Source organism: Dreissena polymorpha, chromosome 6, assembly GCF_020536995.1.
Source record: "Dreissena polymorpha isolate Duluth1 chromosome 6, UMN_Dpol_1.0, whole genome shotgun sequence".
In the NCBI taxonomy this organism is placed as follows: domain Eukaryota; kingdom Metazoa; phylum Mollusca; class Bivalvia; order Myida; family Dreissenidae; genus Dreissena; species Dreissena polymorpha.
Genome location: NC_068360.1, coordinates 75,913,899 through 75,926,071, shown reverse-complemented (window position 1 = coordinate 75,926,071; position 12,173 = coordinate 75,913,899). Strand labels below are relative to the sequence as shown.

Sequence of the window (12,173 nt, the reverse complement as noted above, 5' to 3'; positions counted from 1 at the left end):
GACTGTTTGGAAATCTAGTTTAATTTAGCAAAAATGGCAAAGAGAAAAGAAAACGGCCAGGATCTAGTAGATTCGTAGTTCTAGAGTTCCCTTTTTACTACACACAAGGCCTGCGACAGGGAAACCAAATAAATAATTCGGATTTTTTTTTTGTCGATGTGTTTAAGCAAAATGATGTCATATGTTTTCGGATGTGCAAAAGTTCGGACATTCTGATCTCGTGATAAGAACACGTAGATCAATGGATGTTGTATAATTGAAAGATGATTTTCAAGGAGTCCGAGTCCCATTTCTAGGAGCCTCGGACTCCCGGACTCCCGTTAGTGTCGAACACTGAAAGGGGTTGATAGGGGTTAATTGTATGAACAATCATGTGTAAGGTAAGATGATTAAACTTTCAAACTCGAACCAGGTTGTTTGTATTCATCAAATATTCGGTTCAGGAGGTGGCGAATAACGAATATGATTCGTCCACAGCCGTATTCGAGTAATTCGAATATTCGAATGTTTCGTACAGTCCTATTGTTTATGTAGAGGAGAAATAAGAGGGGGCCTAGGACAGAGCCTTGGGGCACACCAGATGTCACAGGAACTTTATCAGATTTCTCGCCCTCCAGAACGACAACTTGAGTTCGACCAATTAGGAAACAAACAGATCCAATCAAGAGTACAGCCTCTGATACCATCTTCGTAAAGTTTATAGAGAAGTTTGGAATGGCTGATTTTATCAAAAGCCTTGCTTAAGTCCAGAAGAATAAGATCTGACTGCTGCCCTGCAACAAGGGTTCTCGCAAGGTCATCTACCAGTTGGATGAGTTGCGTTTCGCAGGAACGGCGCTCCCTAAAGCCATGTTGGAGATCATATAATATATTTTATCTGGTAAAATGAGCAGAGATGTTAGGAGACGCTTCATCTTCTTCTGAAATAATCCTGCTTTCAAGATGTTGAATATCAGTCAGCGCTTTGTTTTTGGAAATCAATGATGATGCAACGATGCAACAGCAATAAAATACTTACTTGTTATTAAATTTCTATCATTAAGAATGGAAGGAGTATCAACGGAAAGACTTGTACTTCTTGACGATGGTTGTTTATTTAATGACGCTTACTTAACAAGTTTTCGTTTTGCCGCCAGGGTTTTGCTGACGAATCTTTTTCACGTAATATTTCGAATTGCGCGACCGATTTGTTTTCCATACAGCGGAATCACAAAAAGCTTGAATTTCATCGCAATTATAATAAGCCCCTGAACAACACGTAGAGTATCCTGCACACGAATAATGCCGACGTTATCCATATCGAAGTATAGTCTAAAACCCGTACGAGACCGGATTGGACTACGCTTTGCGTAAAGCGAAACAGCCGATGTCATTAGCGTTTTTTCCCCAATTGGGAATTTTTTAGCAAATTTTGGGAAAAAAAGTATACTTTTTGCGATTGGAAGTATAGCCAAATTTCGGCTATAAAATCGGGCAAAAAAAAGCCCTGTCTATGGCTAAGACCACTCGGCCACCAGTGCTCATACAATGAGTGATGTATTGTATGCCTTATATACGCAATCCACATAATATCACGACAACAACATAACTCTCCAAATTATATAATCGTTTGGCATTGCAACGCTTTATAATTTTCAGGTTTTAATCGTCAAAATATGAATACAATGGATATTTTAGAGCATGGTAAATGTTCAGTACTACTGCACCCGATTGTATAAACAGTTAAACCGGCGGTTAACCACATACCGGCGGTTAAAAGTCGGTAACATGTTGGTTACTGGTCGGTAAGTGTTTGTATAAAATTTGGTTAGTTATACCGATCGATTAAAACCCAGTTAAAACATACCCTGCTTCCCTAGGTGGGTAAGTACAAGTTACCGAGAGGTAACTTACCCAAATGGCCGCGGCGCGCGACATCATAAAAGCTAACCATCGACGACCTTCACAATTTCGACGAGTAAACAACAAAATTGCAGCGACTGACACTTTATTTGACTTAATTTACAGGGCAATACGATTTCCGACTTCGGACGACAAATTTAGGGCGCACAGAACGTGTTTCTCATATTCTGTTATGAGTATGCCGTGTGTGATTCGATGCATCAATGGCGCCCATGTTAAAATCATTTCTCCGAGAACAGGGAACAACAAAAGTACAAACAAAAAACAAAACTCGTTCGAACAAGTATTTTACCTTTAAATAATCCTTTAAAATCCATAAATAATCCATTTAATTCAATAATTGAGGAGTTTGCATCTAGGGTCTTTGATAATTATTTTAGCATAGTTGAATAAAGACCCTTATGCCATCATATCATTATATTCAAATGAGAACTCAATTAACTTTCTCCCTCGTCACACGCTACGTCATGTACTCTATGTACATTACTGCTGTTAAAATGAACCGGCGCAGTTTATCGAAAATGTCGTTTCTGAGAAAAATGGGCATAATGCATGTGCTTAAAGTGTCGTCCCATATTAGCCTGTGCAGTTTGCACAGGCTAATCAGGGACGACACTTTCCGCTTTTATTACATTTTTTTGTTTAAATGAAGTCCCTTCTTAGCAAAAATCAATTTTGGGCGGAAAGTGTCGTCCCTGATTATCCTGTGCGAACTTAACAAGCTAATCTGAGACGACACTTTACGCACATGCATTATGCCCAGTTTTCTTATTGCCCAAGAAAGTAAGTTTATTGTAAACATAAGCCAAATTAGAAGAATAGTCTACAGGTTTTTTTTTTACTAAGAAAGTGACGCCGATATTCGGCGTCTTCCCCTACCAGAATTTTTCCCCTCAAAATACAATTTCCCCACTAAAAATATCATTTTTCACCAAAATATAATATTTTCTCTCAAAGAAATGTTTATTTTTCCTTTGAGCATTCGACAATTATCCAATTTGCACCATGTACAACGATCTTTCTCTCTCTCCAGAAGAACACAAAAAATATGGGAATCCCAGTTATTCTAAATATAGCTCTTAAATTACGTCATGTAAACTGGGCAACTAATTGTAATAATCATGTGACTATTTTACTGGATACCGGTCTTGCGCGAGAAGGGTGTTTCATCAATAAATTACCGGAAACCAGTCGAATTTTCATTCGGGCTATGTGCAAGCCAAGATATAAACGTGAAAACAGAAAAAAATGTCTCACAATTGGCGTTCTTACACAAACAAAATAAAACATTCGACTCGGAAGATACTGAACGCATCGAGGCATTTTTAAGGAAAGAATCATCGAAAACCGTTATAACCCAGCAGGATTCTGAGGTAATCAACATCGAACATTGTGAAAGTGAAAGTAGTCAATCGGCAGCTGCCGCTCCTTTCCCTTCCAATTCGGTAGCAGATCAAGATCGTCAACCCATTCATCATGAAATTGAAATCACAAAATTGACATTGTCCCCCGGCCCCAGTACAGGTATATAGTTGAAAACATTTCCCATAATTAGATCTACACCTGCAACTTATTTAAGGACTTTGACTTTAATACGTGTTAAATGTGTTTAAAAACAAAAAGGACAGAGACAAGCCTCTTTTGATGAGTGATAGACATTGAAATGAACAGTTTTTATTTTTTCCCCTAAAATGTCTCTTTCGCACTCTTTTTTCCCCTTTCACCCAGCGTCCAGCGTCTTCCCCTTTCTCTAAAAAAAACCCCTGGTCTAGCATGTTACGACGACCATGTATAATTTTTATGTTACAACTAGAACAACTAGAAGAATAGACGTCTTTGTAAGCACTCTGTTGCAGTTTGGAAGCACCAGGGATTCCGCTAAATGATGCAAATCCCGACATCATTATCAATTTGTCCCTGGTCATTTTGATGAACTCATAGTTAAAATTTACACTTTATTTTATTGTGAATTCATTTGTTAATGAATTTGATAAAAAAAAATACATGTCGCTGTTTATAAGCGTGAAGCTTTGCGCGAAAATTACGTCATAAGAAAATGCATTGTGGGAATGTTTTGGTTAAAGTTACCGGTGGTTAAATTCCACTATGCGCGGTTAGGTTACTTTGCGGTATATCATGTTTATACAATCGTCAGTTACCTTGAAGGTTACTATACCTGAATAACTGCAAACTTACCAAGGTTTGAATGTTACCGAGCGGTAACTTTAACCAGCGTTTATACAATCGGGTGCTGGTTACTCACAAATATAATAAGTATATGTACACAACAAGTTGGCTAATCTGAAACATTGTTTTTAATTTTGTCAATTTACCCAAACATGAAAAGGCTCCTTTAATCATTTGTATGCCCCCCAGTAGTGTGGCATATAGAAGTCTGTCTGTCTGGCATTTTGTTTTACGAAGGTCTTTTACGCAAAGCTTTATGATATTGAGCTGAATTTCGGTATGTGAGTCCACCGACATAACAAACAATGAAGTGTAAAATTCATTTTTTGCTGATCTAGTTTTTATACTTAGAAAATTCAAAAATTTTGTTAAGTTTTGTGTTTAGGTCCACTTTATTCCTAAAGTATGAAAGCTATTGCTTTCATACTTGCAACGCTTACTAACTATAAGGAGACTGTGCAGGCAAAATTATGGCATTTTTGACAGAAATATGGACCCTTTATACTAAAAATATTGAATTTCGTGAAGTTTTGTGTTTTGGTCCACTTTACTCCTAGAGTATCATAGCTGTTGCTTTTGGACTTGGAAGACTTACTAACTATCATAAGGGGACTGTACAGGACAAGTTGCATAACTCTGGTTGGCATTTTGGCATAATTATGGCCCTTTTTTGACTTTGTAACTTTAAATATTTGGTTTAATTTTGTGTTTGGATCATGCTTTCAATTTGCTAATACTTTTATGCTATCATGAGAGTACTGTTCCTGGCAAGTTGAATTTGACCTTGACCTTTGAAATACCTTGACTGTCAAGGTCAAATTATTAAATTTTGCTAATATTGCCATAACTTATTTATTTACATGTATGACCAGATTTGATTCATACTTTGACAAAACAACCCTTACCTTACATAGCACAATAGATTCCACCCAAACCATCCCCCACGCCCCACCCCAGAATCCCCCCCGACTTTGTTTTCTTATTTTTGAAAGATAATGTATGTAATGAATGACCACATCCCCACACTATACATCCCTCTCCACTCCCACCCCTTTCCCCTTTTTGATTGAAGTATTGAGATAGGTCCCTTCACCTTTAAAAAAAAAAAAATTATGTTAATTTTGGTAAAAACAAATAATGTATGGGTTGGCACTCACAAATAAAATGCTGGCCACACATGGCATAAGACACTTTTTGGCATGACCTTAGTCTTTAAAAATCTCATAGCGTCTTGTAAATGGAACATCTAAGCACCGTTCATTTTGATAAAATGTTGACATCAAGTTGTGTGATTTGTAGCATTACGGTAACCTATTCAGGCTTTCAAAAATGACTTCCAGACAGGCTGACAAAGTACGCCAATACATACTTTAACTGCTTTACATAGTGGAAATGTCTCTTTTTATGCCCCCAGATCGAATGAACTGGGGTATATTGTTTTTGGCTTGTCTGTCTGTCATTTTATGTGTCTGTCATTGTATGTGTCTGTCATTGTATGTGTCACAAAATTTTAACCTTGGTCATAAGTTTTGCAATAATGATGATAGCAACTTGATATTTGGCATGTATGTGTATTTCATGTATCTGCACATTTTGAGTGGTGAAAGGTCAAGGTCATCCATCAAGGTGAAAGGTTAAAAAAATCAAAGCAGTGCATTAGGAGGCATTGTGATTCTGACAAACGCATCTCTTGTTCTCTTTTGTTACTGTTAAACATAATTTTAATCTTTTGTATTTTTCATGAAAACAAAAATTACAACAAGAGTTGTTTTGGGTTGTTGGGGATGGGGCCTTAAGCCCTTACGTGGGAGAATTTTACGCGCGATTTTCCACTTTCAGGAAAAAAATGCGCGCGTTTTTCTTAAATAGGTAGAAAAAGTAACGCATACTGAGATCACCTTGACAGGGACTGGTTGTGACAGCTTCAGACCATACAATAGGAACGGACTACAGCGTGCTGCAGTAGACTTACTATCTGGTCACTACACTTTGGTTTTGTGAAAAAAGATGTAATGCCAGAGATATTTGCACTTTTTTTAGCTCACCTGAGCACAACGTGCTCATGGTGAGCTTTTGTGATCGCCTTTTGTCCGTCGTGCGGCGTCAACATTTTGCCTTGTGAACACTGTAGAGGCCACATTTATTGTCTGATCTTCATGAAACTTGGTCAGAAGAACATTTGTCCCATTGATATCTTGGACGAGTTAAAAATTGTTCAGGTCTGTTGGAAAAACATGGCCGCCAGGGGGCCATTTGTTGTTCATTCTTCATGAAACTTGGTTAGTTTTGAGACAAAAGCATACTTTGGGAGCATCTGAGTCCTAGGGCCACATTTCTTGTTTTCAATAGCTATTGCCATACACTATTCAATTCTATAAGTAAACTAGAAATTCACACAATTTAAATGATGTCATCAGAAGATAATTATCAATCAAAGATCACTTATTTACATTTAGCTTTAGTTGATTGTTTTACTTGTGTTCAATATTGTGGTCCTGTTTTACTTGTGTTCAATATTTTGATCCTGTTTTACTTGTGTTCAATATCTTGGTCCTGTTTTACTTGTGTTCAATATCTTGGTCCTGTTTTACTTGTGTTCAATATCTTGGTCCTCTTTAACTTGTGTTCAATATCTTGGTCCAACTTGAAAAAAAACGACTTACAGTGGAAACCCTCTAAACCGGATCCTCTTTATACCGGAATCCTCTCTAAACCGGACAAATTGTCCGGTCCCATTTTTTCCCTATAATACCATGCGTAAAATATCTCCTCGAGACCAGAATCCCCTCATTTCCGAATACCGTCATTCTTTGGATCAAAATTGGGTCATTCCATTCGTAATTGTACCCCTCTAAACCGCTCAGGCCCGGTTTATCGCACCTCAGACCTTGTGTCGAAAAGTTGTGAATAGCGGATTAAAGACGCGTGAAATTAAAAAAGGTGTTCAAAAATTTGTAATCTGTAAAAATCGCAAACCAATTTAAAGATACTTGCCCTGTGATGTATATATCGATCAATAGAGGTGATAATACTGATTATAATTACTGATAACAAACATAGAGTTCTTTAGTGTGTTTTGTTGTTGATGTAGGAAGCCGTGGTAAATTTTAATAATCTTAATGCTATTATATTTTGTGTAGTTTATTACAAATTCTAATTTATTGTCATATAAAATGGTGATTTGCAGAGTTCTTGAAGCAGTTGCATTTAGATATTCATTTAGATTTTCATATTGGTAATTAAGATAACTAAGACTAAAAATGTCCGAACCTCCTTCTAAGCGAAGGCGCGTGGAATTGTCTCTGGAAGACAAAATCAAATTGATAAAAGAATCAGAGATGTTCCCTAAACCTACACTTAAGATTCTGTCAGAGAAATATAGGGTAGAAAAGTCGACGATCGGGGATATCGTGCGAAAATAGTCTGGGTACATATCTCATTGGGAAAACTCTTCACCAAACAAAAGTCGGTTTAACAATGAAATGAAATTTAGAAACATCAATGAACTTGTATGGGACTGGTTCTGTATTGTAAGGGCTAAGTCATTGCCGATCTCTGGTCCGATCATACAGGAAAAGGCACGGAGCTTTGCTAAGGAACTAGGAATTAGTGACTTTAAAGCGTCTTATGGGTGGCTGTGTCGTTGGAAGATGTTTTTCAGTGTTAAAAGGGACTTAATTCACCTAAAAAATGCATACATGTGTAAAATTGTTTGTTTTTAAGGTTGCACTGTTTGTTTTATGTTGTGAATGATATTGCTTTCGAATCAATATATTATATTATAAGTGACATGTGTTGTTCTTATGTGATGCAGTATCAATAAATGTTATATGTAAATAGGCTATTAAATTTTGCTGAAAGTGTTCTTTCCATATCAGCTATGTAATTGAGCTTCTGAAAGTAAAATAGACAATGTCCCCTCTTAACCGGAATCCTCTCTAAACCGGAATTTCCTCTTGGTCCCCTGGATGTCCGGTTTTGAGGGGTTCCACTGTATATATAATTGTTATCCCCACGCTTTTTGAAAAGCGTGGGGATATTGTGGTTATCTCCGGCGTCTGTCCGTCTGTCCGTCCGTCCTGGCCACTATCTTCTCCTACACTCTAAGCACTAGAACCTTGAAACTTACACACATGGTACATGTAGCTATGAGCATATGTGCGACCCTGCACTATTTGGAATTTTGATCTGACCGTGGGTGAAAAGTTATGGGGGCGGGGAAGTTTTCCTTATATGGCTATAGGGGCAGTTTTCCTTATATGGCTATAGTAAAACCTTGTTAACAATCTTGTTTAGGTTATTTTACAATAATTTCTTCATTTCTACACCGATTTACTTCAAATTGATACTGAACATCTCCCATGACAATACGGTCAATCTCAACTATGCATGACCCCTTAACAACCCTGGGGCGCCCCGCCCACATAGACCACGCCCACCCAAAATTTTGTTTTAACATAACTTCTTCATTTATTCACCAATTGACTTCAAATTAATACTGAACATTTCATGGTCAAGATTCCGAGCTATTTCAGCATAATTAAAATCAAAGCCAGATTGGCAGTCAAGATGTCGAGCTAATTCATTATTAAAATCAAAGCCATATTGGCAGTCAAGACCCCAAGCTATTTTAGCATAATTAAAATCCAAGCCAGATAGGCGGCCAAGACCCCAAGCTATTTCAGCATAAGTTAAATCCAAGCCAGTTTGGTGGTCAAGATCCAAAGCTTTTTCATTATTATTAAAACCCAAGCCAATTTTGTCGGTCCAGACCCCAGTCTATTTCAGCATAATTATAAAAAATATAAGCCATTTTTGTGGTTAAGACCCCAAGCTTTTTCAGGCTTATTAAAATCAAAGCCAGTTTGGTGGTCAAGATCCTGAGCTATTTTAGCATAATTAAAATCCAAGCCAGTTCAGTGATCAAGATCCAGAGCTATTTCAGCAAATCCAAACCAGATGGGCTGTCAAGACCCTGAGCGATTTTAGCATAATTAAAATCTAAACAAGTTTGGTGGTCAAGATCCCGAGCTATTTCCGCACATATACAAATTCAAGCCAGATACGCGGTCAAGACCCCGAGCTATTTCAGCATAATTAAAATCCAAGCCAGATTTGCAGTAAATACCCCAAGCTATTTTAGCATAATTAAAATCCAAGTCAGTTTGGTGGTCAAGATCCCTAGCTATTTTAGCATTATTGAAACCCAAGCCAATGTGGATGTCAAAATCCCGAGCTATTCCGGCATAATTAAAATCCAAGCCAGATTGACAGTCAAGACCCGAGCTATTTCAGCATAATTAAAATGCAAGCCAGATTGGCGGCCAAGAACCCAAGCTATTTCAGAATAATTTAAATCCAAGCCAGTTTGGTGGTCAAGACCACGAGCTAATTCAGCATGATTAAAATCCAAGCCAGATTGCGGCCTAGACCCCAAGCTATTTCAGCATAATTTAAATCCAAGCCAGTTTGGTGGTCAAGATCCCAAGCTATTTCTGTATTATAAAAAGCCGGCACGCCATTTTGGCGGTCAAGACCCCGGGCTATTTCATCATTTTCAAAATAAATGCCAGTTTGGTGATCAAGATCCCAAGCTATTTTAGCATAATTAAAATCCAAGCCATTTTAATGATCAAGATCCCAATCTATTTCATCATTATTGAAACCCAAGCCATTTTGGATGTCAAGACCCCAAGCTATTTCGGCATAATTAAAATCCAAGCCAGATTGGTGGCCATAACCCCAAGCTATTTCAGCATAATTTAAATCCAAGCAAGTTTGGTGATCAAGATCCCAAGCTTTTTCAGTATTATTTAAACCCAAGCTATTTAAGTGGTCCAGACCCCAGGCTATTTCAGGATAAATAAAATCTAAGCCATTTTTGTGGTTAAGACTCCAAGCTTTTTCAGGTTTATTAAAATCCAAGCCAGTTTGGTGGTCAAGATCCTGAGTTATTTTAGCATAATTAATCCAAGCCAGATTTGCGGTCAAGACCCCGAGCTATTTCACGGGGTCACTTAGTGCGTTTAAACATTGAGCATTGTGTCCGCTCCCTAATTCAAGTAGTTTTCATCCGACCTTCACCACATGTGGTCAGAAGTTGTATCTAGAGGATATGTAGGTCAAGTTCGATCATGGGCCATGCCAGGTCAAAAAGAAGGTCACTGGGTCACCTAGTGTGTTTTTAACATTGAGCATGGTGTCCGCTGATTTTTGTGAAGACATCATGCACAATTTTCTGTGTCAATGCGGCATGGGGGTGTTTCCGTCACGTCTGTGACAAAGCAATAGTTCCTTTTAATTTGTCAATTATATTTTTATGCTCCCGGATAGATTGATTGGAGGTATATTGTTTTTGGCCTGTCTGTCTGTTATTGTATGTGTCCCAAAACTTAAACCTTGGTCATAACTTTTGCAATATTGAAGATAGCATCTTGATATTTGGCATGCATGTGTATTGCATGGAGCTGCACATTTTGAGTGGTGAAAGGTCATGGTCAAGGTCATCCTTCAAGGTTGAAGGTCAAATATATGGCTTCAAAGGGCAGTAGGGGGCATTGTGTTTCACAAACACAGCTCTTGTTTATTCATCACATAGGGATTTCTTTTGTCACTTGTGTTATTTTGTCAATTTATGTATCTGAATATATTACATTTAATATTTATCAGGTAACTGTGGTCTTATAATTCAATATTACTTTCCTCCATTCCAAGAACTGTGCCAGCAACCCTGAGAGGTCAATCACAGACAGAGCTTCACAGATAAAGCTAAAGTTTCTCTCTCACTACCTCGAGACTTCCGGGAATGAGCAGGGTGCAGTTGCCGAGCAACGGTACAGGCAGGCAACCAACTTGTACTACCGGCTCATGAAGAGACTCCTCGACATTGTGAGTATAATAATATAAAGTGAACCAGTCTCTGATAATAGAAGGATAACCGGTGTGAGGACTTTGGGAACCAATATGTCAACAAATGTACAACTGTTCTCATACCGAGTTGTTCCATTTGATAAATTTCTGTGCTAACTGGGTCAATGAAACACCTGATTAAAAATGAATTAGTTATGTCCAATCTGAATCAATAAGCATTGAGTATTGTAGTCAACTTGGGTTCTGATGATGAGGTACTACACTGCATATTTTACATTTATATACATGTTAATTTGTTTGCATTCTATTCTTTTAGGAGAGGGAAAGGTTGGCGCCTCTAAAGGACTTTAGCAGCCTTCTCAACAACGATGTCTTTCATCGCTCATTGCTCGCGTGTTCAACAGAGATTGTCCTTACTACATACAATGTATCTTGTAAGTCAATATATATTTAACCATTTCCTGCTCAGAATCAAAGTGAAAATGGCTGTATGCAACCAGCATTAAACCAGAACATAAAACCAGCCAAAATAAATTACACAACAGACGGGTAATTTACTTTAAATACATTATGTGCCCAAATATATTTCGTTCCCCATGTGCTATAGAACAAGTGCTTGATTCAATGATTCTGAAAGAATTGTATGTAAATTGTGGCTATAAAATAATGGAATGTCCAGAAACATTTGAAAACATTATAACCCTTAATGCCACATTTTTATGCCGGTTTGCTGCTCATCAGTATCATAGAGTTGGAAATGAAGGCTTAAAAACTTAAATCTAGTAAGAAACTTCTTTAATTTAATTTGACTTTGTAAGGGAATACAAACCTGTCGAAATGCGTGTCTTAGTGGGAAAGGGTTAAAATGTGTGTTTGCTTTTGGTGGTTTAGAGATTTTCGTAGGTTGCAAAATCAGAATTTTGACGGTAAAAAATATATGGATAAATTTGATTAACAATATCGAGTGATCCATTGTCCAGAGGGGACTTATGGTTTGCGCTCTGTGTGTCCGTCAGTCAGTGAGTCCGTCAGTCTCTCACACTTTTCTTGATCCTGCGATAACTTAAAAAGTTCTTCATATTTTTTCATGAAACTTGAAACATGGATAGATGGCAATATGGACATTATGCAAGTATTTTCATTTTCTTCCTACGTCAAAAATTCTGGTTGCTATGGCAACAAAAAAAATAATTCTGACAATGGTAGAGCCGGTA

The 12,173-nt window shown here is 37.6% G+C and overlaps 1 long non-coding RNA gene across 1 annotated transcript in view; it reads left to right on the top strand.

The window, feature by feature from the left end:
* Positions 1-11,394, top strand: part of LOC127833622 (uncharacterized) — a 35,691-nt gene extending 24,297 nt beyond the window's left edge. Inside the window, exons 2-3 of the long non-coding RNA XR_008027506.1 lie at positions 10,804-10,977; positions 11,276-11,394. This is a non-coding gene — a long non-coding RNA (uncharacterized LOC127833622). The remainder of the gene's footprint in view (positions 1-10,803; positions 10,978-11,275) is intronic.
* The last annotated feature ends 779 nt before the right edge of the window (positions 11,395-12,173 follow it).